Below are 12,201 nucleotides of genomic sequence, written 5' to 3'. Positions count from 1 at the left end.
TGGCACCTCAATCTGTATTGTCAAATCTGTGCCTGCTTATTTATAAAAATAAACAAACACAAGCCTAGATTATAGATATGCAAATATTATTTTGAATCACCACATGTACCTAGAGGCTGAATAAGAATCGGGCTCAGACAGCCAGTCATAGTAATAATGTCAACCACAAAACTAGACAGAATTGGTATGGTTTTCTCCTTTGAATAACGGCTCATTTCAGCAGCAACAATGTTTTGATAGCAATCCCACGGCTATGTCCCTGGAACAGACGGCCACAAAAGCACGGGTAGACAGAGCCTGGTTCCCTAGTCTTCTACACATCACAGAAGATCTCTAGGGTAATTATCAAAATGATGCCATCTCAGACACTTCCTAGCTGTGTGACCCTGGGCAAGTCACTTAACCCCCATTGTTTAGCCCTGACCACTCTCTTGCCTTAGAACCAATAAATACACAGTTAAAAAAAATGTTTAAAAAAAGTGATGCCAGAATCTGGTCAAGGGAAGATTAGAGAGAAAACTTGGTTTCAAATAATGGTGAAGTATAAGGTTAGTAGCTATTCTCCGGGTTCCTTGGCTGTTTTCCAAAGTTATAGCTTACTTGTTTTATAGATTCTCTCAGCCCCCAAGGATTCAGTTTGAGGGTCCTGCACTAAAACGGAGGGCAGCTTGGTGTGCTGGACATATCATGAGATTAGGAAAGAGAACTTTTAGGTCCTGAGTTTCTCATCAATGTCATCTCAGTTAGAGGATATCGAACCCCTTAGTCCCAATATTCAGTGACTCTCCTATGCATTTGTTGACAGTGGCCTTCACTTTTGTTGTGCTTCTCCTCCTTGAGGAAAAGAGTAATAGTTTGTTTCTCTTTTATTTCTTTGCAACTGTGCTTAATACATACTGATTACTGTGAAATCTCTACAATCAACATGTGATAAATCCCAGTTAATTTCTTGACCAACTAAATTGGAAGAAAACAAAGTAGAGGTTGGTGAGCTAGCCACTGAAATTTCCTTGGTGAAATAGTTGGTGAAAACTGAAATTTTCCATTTGAATTTCAAGTTTAAGCATACTTGATAGTAGGAAAATTAAGTTTAATTCTGACTTAGTTGTAATTATAACAACTATTAAAAGCTAACCAGCAGTTCTTCTGGATGACAGTTTATCAAAACTATCAGGTTTTAGAAAATTTTAAAAGAGACAAGCATCTATAAGAAAGGCATCTCAAAAACAGCTTCGCCTTTGTAAACTTCCCTTCTTAAGTTAATCAAAGATAATTTTAGCTTGTGCTTCAAAATGGAACATTACCAAGTGGGAGTGGCACAGACTTCATGTATTTAATCGCTGACAGCTCAGGTTCAAACTCACCTGACCAGCTGTTAGCTTCAACTCAGAAGGCAAGAAGGTAACTATCTGCATGGTTTAAATTCTATTCTTTCCAATGAATGTTTGTAATTGATGAAGTGATTTCAAATCACAGGATTTTAAAGAAATTATAGCTTAAATTGAGGGGTGTGATCTTTGAATTCAGTAAAAGATAGGATTTTAAAGAAGAAAGTTGCTTTCCTTTGGGGACAGAATGACAACTTAATGAAAGAATTTTGACATTTTCAGTGCTTGTCCTCTAAACTCTAGCCTCCCACATTCCAACCTGGGAAAAGGAAGTCTGTAATAACCATTTGACCATTTTGGGGGATGGCTGATTAATTTAGGAACTTAACAGAAGGAATAAAAAGTATGTTTTATCTTTTGGTACAATGTAACTGAAGTAGGAAAATGAGCAACTACATTTCTAGAGCATCTATAATTTGGACAATTAATACAAAATCTGGGATTTGGAAAATTTTGTGGCTGTAATAGTGACAAAAATTCATCTGTTATATAGAATTATTTAGCAACTACTTTTGCTCAGTACTCAGAGAAACCCTACTACTGTTACCATAGATGCAAATGAATTCTTGTTGAATACAGTTTCAGGAGAATATATGGATGATTCAGTTTGGGAAAAAAAATACATTGAGGATATAAATAGTTATTTTCATATTTTCTCTTCTTACTTCAAAGAAAGGAAAATAGATATTTGTAGGGTTGAGTTTGCTGGAAATTTCTCTAAACTGACCCATATTGGCAAAGAAAGTACTTCATAAGTTAAATACTTGCATGCTACCAGAAATATAGTAGAAGGCTGATTCTAAAATGGATACTGACCCCAATTACTTATTTTTTTGGAAACAGTTGCAAAAGCAAAAATTATTTTCAAATATGAGAATTGTAACAATAAGTGATACAGATTTTTAGGAAAACATGAACTAGAGGACAGAGAGTACTTTAGAAAGGTTTTTAGAAGGACATTATTAAAATTGATCCATCATAGCATACTGAACTTCTCTTGTTATATAACTATAGACTATAGTTGTACTATACAGTTATACTATACTATAATTATACTCAACAGTATAAGCTTGATAAGACCAATCATTGTAAATATGCCAATTATCATTCAATGTCAGTTATAAATCAATCAACATAAAGTTTTATTTTATTATTCTTTGAATGAATATGCGTGAGTATAGGATTATTTCTTTCTTTCTTTTTTAGACCTGTTAGACCTTACCTTCTGTATTAGAATCAAAACCAAGTATCATTTCTAAGGCATAACAGTGGCAAGGGCTAGGCAACTAGTGTTAGTTAGTGCCCAGGGTCACACAGTCAGGAAGTGTCTGAGGTCACAGTTGAACCCAGGACCTCTCATCTCCAGGTCTGGTGCTCTCATCCACACACTAGCTAGAGGCCCTGGTGAAGGGTTAATTTCACTGATCTCCATTCTGATTTCAAAATTAGAGATTTTGAAATATATGTACCATAAACACTTTGAACACAGGTCTAAAATTGAACTCATGATCTTTTCTCCTAAGTTCATCCCTTTTTTAACTCCCTATATTTTTCAAATCTACATCCTTCCAGTGACTTAGGTTTGCAACCTCAGCCTCAAATTTGGTTCCTTATCTCCCTTAATATATGGGCTCTATCTCTACAAAAGCTCTTAATCCATTCCATTCTTCTCCACTTGTGCTACAGCTACTCTGGTTAGACTATCCTCATTTTTTACCTGGACTAGTATAACTTCCCGATTGGTCTCCTGGTTCAAATCTTTCTATTCTTCAATCCTCCTTCCAATCAGATGCTAAAATATAGGTCTGATCATTGAACTTTTTTCCTATTTGATAAACACTAGAGGCTCTCTTTTACTCCTGGATCAACTACAAACTCTTTTGCATTTGGAGTCCTTCACAACTGATTTCAACCTACCTTTCCAGTTTCATTCTAAATCATTTCCCTTCATGAACTCTACTATTAAAACAGCTCAAGCACTATTTTCTCCATAAGACCTTTCCTGATTTCTTTAAACTCTCTGGGACACCCCACTCCATTGCCTTAGTACATACATGTGTACATGTTATCTCCTCCTCTCCCACTAGAATGTAAACTCATGGAGGACAGGGGCAGTTTCTTTTGTCTTTGTATCTAGCATGTATCACAATGCCTGATACATAGTAGATGCTTGATGAATTGCTTATTGGATAACCTTAGGCTAAATGTCTAAAAGGAAACTCAGAGGCCATCTCATCTTCCTCTCCTTTACAGAAGAGGAAACTGAGGCCAGAGAATTTTAAGTGACATTCTCAATTTAAATTATAAATATTGGGGGTGCAGTTTGTGCCCAGGTGCTCTGGTTCTAGAAGCAATGTACTTTTCACTGTACTATGTTACTTCCCCTTGTCTCTTTGTTCACATACACAGACACAACATTTAATGGTTCTAACAAAGGAGGCTAGGTGGCCTAATGGAAAGCACATTGAACAAGGGGTCAGGAGAGCCAGCTTAAATCACTGATTTGGCCCCTTATTAATCAAATACTCCTTTGCACTTTTTTTTTTTTAAAAAACCCTTACCTTCTGTCTTGCAGTCAATATTGTGCTATTGGCTCCAAGGCAGAAGAGTGGTAAGGGCTAGGCAATGGGGGGCAAGTGACTTGCCCAGGGTCACACAGCTGGAAGTGTCTGAGGCCAGATTTGAACCTCCTTTGCACTTCTATGTGTTTTATTATTTTTTTTTAATTTAAAAACATTATTCTGAGAAGGGGTCCATAGGCTTCACCAGAATGTTGGAAGGCTCTCTCTCTCTCTCTCTCTCTCTCTCTCTCTCTCTCTCTCTCTCTCTCTCTCTCTCTCTCTCTCTCTCTCTCTCTCTCTCTCTCTCTCTCTCTCTCTCTTTCTCTCTCTCTCTCTCTCTCTCTCTCTCTCTCTCTCTCTCTCTCTCTTTCTCTCTCTCTCTCTCTCTCTCTCTCTCTCTCTCTCTCTCTCTCACACACACACACACACACACACACACACAGAGTTAAGAACCCCCAGACCAGAACAACCCACAAGTATTTAGATTAGATAACTGCTAAAGTTCCTTTTAGTTCAGACTTTCTGTGTTTCTAAGTCTGTGAAGAGAACAAAAAATTTAAGTGTTGATCATATGATTCGTGATAAAGGGTTAAAAAGCACAGTGTTTGAGGCCACTGGCCCTCAGTGCTTCACTGCTGCCTCAACCATAACTCTTTGTTGAATAAACAAGTGAATAGCAATATGAGCTAAATCTTTTTCCATTTCACTGTCAAGAATAGTAGAAAGGGCCTGAGACATTATCAAGCCCAACCTCCTCATTTTGCCAATGAAGAAAGCTGAAAATGATAAGCATGGCTTGTCAATGGGATTCAAACCTAGGATTTCAACCTCAAAACCCAGAGATCTTTTCACCATACCATGTTGGTCTCTACTGTGGCAATCATTCTTATTTTACTTGAGAGAAATGAGATTCTTGTGGAACTTCATTGAATTTCTGTAAGTAGATGAAAGAGTTGAAATTTTAAGTAAAAATTATTTAAATCTTGTTCCCCCACTCAGAAATATTACACAAATGGCTAAAATATACCTCTTATTAATCAATCATGTACTAATTAAGCACCAGGTAAATTGTGGAGCTGGAGAAGACTTTTTGAGAGTCTCTTGGACAACAAGGGGTTCAAATCAGTCAAAGAAATTATTACAGACTATTCACTGGGAAAGCAAATACTGAAGCTGAAGTTAAAATCTGTATAATGGCTACATAATGAAAGGACAAGACTCATTAGAAAAGTCTCTGATATTGGGAAAGATTGAAGGGAAAAAGAGAAGGGGTTTGCAGAGGATGATAGGAATAGATAGCATGGAAACAATGAATGTGTTCTTGGACAGACTTCAAAAGATAGTGCAGCACAGAAGGGCTTGGCTAGCTGTGCCCCATAGGGTCTTGAAGAGTCAGATATGATTGAATAACAATAACAACAGTCCTTGGTGCTTGGTATACAAGAGCAAAGGCCAAAAACAATCTCTACTTGCAAGGAGCAGTGATTCAATGAATAAATATTTATTCAAACATGGGAAACAATAAAGATGTGTGGAAGTATGTATAGAACAAGTACAAATATAAACGAAGTGGTAAAATACAAGGTAATTAGGGAGGGAGCAGTTGGGGTACCAAAAGAGGCTAAATGTGGAAGATGGTGCTTATATATGAATTAATTTAATTCTATAGATAGTTTTTAACTTTAAAAGTATTAGGGTCTTGTTTTGCTGTGATAAATTCATTCATTCACTCGCTCATCCCTTAATCAGAAATTAATGAGGTGCCTACTATGTGCAAAGTACTATGATGACATGTCAAATCAAAATAGATACATGGTAATCCTTAAAGTACCAAGTAAGTTACAATTATCATTATTATAATTATTAGGTGCTAGGGAAAATACAAGGCTAATTAAGCTTGCTCTTATAGAATTTATGTGTAATCTAGTAGGAAGGGAGGGATGCAATACAAAAATTTGCAATCACTATATAGTAACATGACAAAACAAAATGCAGAATAGAATATAATAGCAGGGGAGGGCCAAAAAACTATGCCATGTGTCTGAGACAGTTCCTGTGAAAAAGATTAAGGATGTCTTTATGGAGGAAATAGCATTTGAGCTGAGACTTGAAGAATTAGATAGAATTTCAATGGAGATGAAGGGAGAACATTCTAAGTACATGAAACAGGGCTTGGGGTCCAATTTAATTAAAGCTTAGTACACATAGAGGGGAGAATGTGAAATAATATTTGGAAGGTAAAAAGGGTGTCAGGTTGTAAAGGACCTTGAATCCCATGCTAAGTATACAGTTTATTTTTTCTTGGTATGTAACAAGAAGCCATTGAAAGGTTTGGGGCAGTGGAGTGAGAACATCAGATCCACAAATAAGAAAGATTAGTCTTATGGTAATACAATGGATGGTTTGAAGGAAGGAAGCTTTTGGAATTGGACAAAGTTCCATCATTTCAAGATGGTGAAAATGTATTGACATGGTAGCAATGAGAATAGAAAGTTGCCCCAAGAACTATTATTGTGGTAGAATTGGCAGGGTTTGGTAATTGATTAGATGGGGGTAGTGAGAGACAAAGAAGTGTTAAAGATAAAGAAAATGAAGATTTTGAGACCAAGTAAAGAATAGCCCTATTGTCAGAAATAGAGAAATCAGAAGTTGTTTTTAAGAGAAAGTGCTGCTATCCTGTGATCCATAAATAAGTTCTGTTTTGACTCTATATGCTAATTTACAAAGCGTCTATATAAGTTTACTTCTGAATATGAATCATAGGGGTATGTCATATTTGGAAATGATTCTGTATTTAAGTTTATAAATAGGGCAGGCACAAAGGATCATAGTTTTAGAAATGGAAAAAAATTCAGAGGTCATTTAGTCCAATCTTCATATTTTACAGATGAGGAAACTGAGGCCCAGAGAGGCTAAGTAATTTAAATCTACCCCAATCCCTCTGACACCAAATCCATCATATTTTCTAGTACATCATGGTATGTCTACAGTTCATGAAAGTTCTTAATATGACATGATATGACTGTCTTGTTAGTATCATCTTCTTTAAGATTCCTTTTATTTTTTTAAAGTATGTTTTCTAATCTTTTGTCTTGGTGCTATGTGGTTTGGGAGAAGTAAATGATGACCATTTGGATATGGAAGGAGAGACATCAGGTTATTGTGCAAAGGGACAGTGACAATTTCAAGGAATGGATATACTTTTCAGGCCCTAATTATTTTAGAAAATTATTTCAAATCTTTGCTAACTTAATGATGACTAAATTAAAATACTGTACAAGTTTTTCAAGTTGTTCCTTATTGAGACAGCCGGCATCACACCCAGTTATATAATAACTTCTTGGTGTGGTGGATTTTTCTCAAATTGCCTATTTATACCTGAGTTAAGTGACCACTCATTTAATTGAAATATATTAAAAGGGTAATTTTCAATTTTCCATAATTATTTCTTTTATTAAATTCAGTTCACCCAGTAATAATGCTAACAACTCTATTTTCTTAATACAAAAGTTATTTAAATAAATATACTTTAAATATACTTGAGGAGTTTCCCATATAATAACCTATTAGTATTGTTATGCTCTGATATCTGGTTCTTTTATTTATTCCCATGGTGGTTCTTAGTTGTAAACAAAGTGACCATGGAGTTGGTGATTTGATAAGTAGTTCAGATGGAAAGGCAAACTACTAATAACTTCAAATGTTATTGCTTTTCTTAGATATCTTCCCCCCCTACACACACACACACACACACACACACACACACACACACACACACACACACTCACACACACACACACACACACACACACACACACACACACACACCCTACCCTATGGCAATAATATATAGTTCACAAATCACTGGTTAGATAAATATATCATAGACTGGGGGGAAATGCTGATAAAATCTATTGGAAGTTTTCATAAATCATGAATTATAAGCATTGGTAGGGACTTTGAATATATTATAACTCAATCTCAAATTGAATAAGAATCCATAAGATCTCCAACAAGTGGTTATTCAGCTATTGCTTAAAGATTTTCATGAGTAGGGAAAAGGAGGAACTACCTTTAGAAACAGCCTACTCAGCTTTTGGACAGCCATTTTAGGAAAATTTTCTTTATGTTTAATCAAATTTGTGCCTCAAAATCTTTGACACATTGTTTCTAGATCTGAGCTCTGGGGATTATACCAAAAAAATTCACCTTCAGATATCCTGAGATAACAATAATACACCCTCTAAGTTTATTCTTTTCTAAGTAATATTCCTAGTTCTGTGAACCACTCATCACATGGCAAGATAGCCAGCACAAATACTATAGTGGTTATCATCTCCTAGACATGTTCTAACTTGTCTACATCATTTCTATAATGGGACAGTCACAATATTTCTGACATAATGGACCAGGACAGATATGGTGAGTGGAAGATAAAATGACTGAGGAAACAAAGATTCAATCTTCTGAGCATATCAATTTATTAATCAATATGTGGCAACTGGCCAATAAATCAGAACCAGGCCCTTGCCTCAGCTTAGGGTTGGATTTCCAACACAGAGAAAGACTTTTATACATTAAAAACAATTAATAAAATAAGGTCAATTAATTAAAAGGGCACAATACATCATTAGGTAATCCGATTTCTAATTGACAGAAGATTAGGGAATTTCCAAACTGGAAACAGACACAATTGCCTAGATTCAGGAAAAGAGGTATTCCACTCCTCTCCAAATATCAGTAAACAATCAAAGGAAAATGAAAACAATGGGGACAGTTTTCAGATAAGACATAGAGGATATTTGAGATGTACAATGATAAGAGACATTCCTTGCATCAATCTTAGGATCTGACTGCATTTATGGTCTATATAACCTAGATCAGTGATAGAGAACCTTTTAGAGAACTTGTGCCCAATCTGCAATCTTTCTGCCACATGTGAGGCCCCCCTCCCCCCTTGCCCCAGACAGGGGATGGAGGAAGCACTCCCATTGGGCTGCTGGGTAGGGGGGCAGATCCTGTGAGGAATTTTTGGGGGCCATCAGTCCACCACCCCTTGACAGAGTCACCAGATAGTAGCCTGATGGCCCCCATCGAGGAATGTCCTCAGGCACTAGGAGAGGAGGACTGGAGCATCTCCCTCCAACACTCTGGCAGGTGAACTTTAGGTTTGCCAACACAAACCTAAATCTTTGGTAAAGCAGGTACAAGTGGTACAATTTCCCAGACACACAGGGTCAGGTTTAAATAATGCAATAAGGTTTTCTTCCAATTAATACAATTGAATAGCCTTTTTTTTTCTTCAAAAGACAGACTTGGGATGAGATCCATAAGTGAAGAGAAACTAAGCTACCTCTAGATTTGAATCACAAAATGGAGTCAGTGTGGTTTACTCAGTTCACATAATTAACCACTTGATGTCCTAATCCCTTCAATTTCCTCACAGAGAAGTACAGAATAATTATTTCCTTTGTTCTCAATGCTATATTATTTTTAATACATCCTGGGAAAGTATTGACTTTTCTGGCTGTCATATCACACTGTTAACTCACATGGAGTTTGTAGTCAACTAAAACCCTCAGATCTTTTGCAAATGATTTTTGTCTAGCAATACCTTCCCCCACGCTAGATTTGTAAAGTTGATCTTTTTGAAACCAAATGAAGAACTTGACATTTATCCTTATTAAATTTATCTTATTTGATCTGGTTTATCATTGGCAGCATGGTAAATTTGGAGATAGAAGACCTCTGTTTGAATCTTAGCTTTGTGTCTAACCTGCTAGCCATGTGGCTTTAGGCAAGTCATGTATTATCTCTAAATCTCAACTCTGTAGAACAGAGTAAACAATGCTTGGCATAACTACTAGCTCTTGTGAACTTGGGTACATCAACCTCCCTGAGTTTTAATTTTCTTGTTTGTAAAATGAGACTAATATTGATATTTCTTATTTCACAGAGTTGTTGTGACTTCTTGAAATTTGGCTCCCATCTTCAGACCTTTATAACCAAATCTAGTAACTTAAAAAAAAAAGTCTTCATTCTCCAGAATCTTTTATTTTTCTCCTGTGTCTTCTGCCCTCTTGATCCCCCTCTACCATTCTAAAAGTTCATTCTCTTTTTATTTCTCTAATTCTTCCTGTTCCTTGAATGTGGGTTCTTTAGGGTTTTGTTCTTGGTACCTCCTTTCTCCACAGTCTCAGTGACCAACTTGATCCTCTCCGGTTTTAGTGAGGGACTATATCTAAATATCTTTAGGGTTGACTTACTCCGGACTACAGTTTTGCATTTTCAACTGCCGATGTGACATTTGCAAACCAATGACCTATTGTCATCATGAATTAAACATGTCCCCAACGGAACTATCCTTTCAAACCTGTTCCTCCTCCCAACTTCCCTATTTCTGTTGAAGATACCACTTTTCTTCCCACTTAACCTTGAGACCTTGGTGTTATCCTTGACTCTGCCTCTTCCTCAGTCTCCACATTTCATCAGTTGCTAACTCCTGTGGATTGCATCTTTACAACACCTCTTGTATCCACCCTTTCATTTCTCCTCCCACTGCTATCACCCTAAATATAGGCCCTCATTACCACCCACCTGACCTATTGCAGTGGCCTCCTAACTGGTCTTTCTACTTCTTTTTAATTCAGTTTAATTCTCTGCCCCCTTTTTATTTCAAAGATCATACCATTGCCAGAGAGTCATTTTCCCAATTCGTAGGTCTGACAGGGTCATGTTCTTATTCACCTTTTAATGATTCTCTGTACAGTCCTTAGTCTAGCAGGTAAGGGCCCTTCATAATCTGGCTTGAAGCTTTCTTCTCAACTCATCACAAACTTCTCTCCTTCATTCTTGCATGTTCTAGCCCAACCAGACTACTCACTGTTCCCATATTTTTTTGCTTTTGTGTCTTTGCATATGCTGACCTTCTTGCTTGAAAGGGTTTGCCCTACACATCCCTGCTCATCGAAATCCTTCTTGTTCTTTAAGGTCCAGCCTGGGGTCCCACCTTTTCCACAAAGTCTTCCCTGATTTCTTTCCCCTTCCTCTCCCTACCTGGACAGCAGTTGTTTCTTTTGGATTCTCTTATAACATTTCATTTTTGTTTTGGGGTTGTTTTTCAGTTGTGTCTGACTCTTCCTAATCCCATGTGGAGCTTTTTGGGGCAAAGTTACTGGAGTGGTTTGCCATTTCCTTCTCCAACTCGTTTTACCATTGAGGAAACAGAGGCAAACAGGGTTAAGTGATTTGCCCAGAGTCAAACAGCTAGTAAGTATTTGAGGCCAGATTTGAGCTTGAGAAGACAAATCTTTCCTCACTGCCCTATTTCATTTGTTCTCCTATGCATCTATTACACTATAGCTTCAAGTAATTTGTGTCTTTGTCTTATCTCAATTATACTCACTTTTGTCACCTTTATGTGCTGCCTTCCCCTTTTAGAATATAAGCTCCATGAAGGCAGGTATTATCTTGTGCCTTTTTTTGGTTGTATTTGTATTCCTGTTGCTTATCACAATGTCTGGCCCATAATAAGAGCTCAAAACTCTTTTGTACTAATTTACAATGAAATAAAGGCTCATGGTACCTCGGTAGCACTACTTAAGCTAAATTGAATTAATAAATTGTAATATGTGATATAAATGTGAAGTATTACTGTTTACTTCTTAGAGTTGTCTGAAGAGTCAAATAAGCTAGGCTATACAATGCATTTTGTTCCTATGGATGTAAGCTATTATAGGAAAGGTAGGGGAGAGTGAGTGCATAGAGTGATATAGCCCTGGAGTGACAAAAGACCTGAATTTAAATCTGCCTTTGATACTTAATGATTTTTTAATTGTGAGCAAGTCACATAAAGTCTTTGGGCCTCTGTTTTCTCATATGTATAATGGGCATACTAATAACTTTATTAACTGCTCCATAAGATTATTGGGAGACCTATAGTCTCCCAATATATACATAAATATACATAATATACATTCAAAATATATGATAATATACATAAAGCACTTTGAAATCTTTAAATTGCCATGTGATTATAAGTTATTATTCTTGCTGACTTTTCCTGCTGAAAGTGATCACATGGACAGTCTAATTCACCTATTTACACGTAAGGAAACTGAGACTATGACAGTAAAAATGACTTACCCAGGGTCCACATAGCTATTTATGAACACAACCATTTTCTTCTGATGAAGCCAATTGGAAGTCTTTTATTTGTTGTACAAGTTTCTCCTAGAAATGGCAGTTGCTTT

General features: G+C 36.6%; 1 protein-coding gene across 3 annotated transcripts in view; it reads left to right on the top strand.

Annotated features, from left to right (window-relative positions):
• The first annotated feature begins 243 nt into the window (after nucleotides 1-243).
• The window catches only part of SERPINB12 (serpin family B member 12), a 41,391-nt gene continuing 29,433 nt past the window's right edge, over nucleotides 244-12,201 (top strand). Inside the window, exon 1 of one of the 3 annotated variants that reach the window (XM_056824232.1) lies at nucleotides 244-394. The gene's annotated coding sequence lies outside the window, so the exon portion shown is untranslated. Of the gene's footprint in view, nucleotides 395-1,298; nucleotides 1,402-11,091; nucleotides 11,219-12,201 lie in introns of those variants that run through there. The other 2 variants (XM_007486864.3, XM_007486865.2) reach the window with 2 other exon arrangements.

The sequence above is a fragment of the Monodelphis domestica genome, chromosome 3, assembly GCF_027887165.1.
Source record: "Monodelphis domestica isolate mMonDom1 chromosome 3, mMonDom1.pri, whole genome shotgun sequence".
NCBI lineage: Eukaryota > Metazoa > Chordata > Mammalia > Didelphimorphia > Didelphidae > Monodelphis > Monodelphis domestica.
The sequence above is the reverse complement of the archived record's forward strand: the minus strand, read 5'-3'. Positions and strand labels throughout refer to the sequence as shown.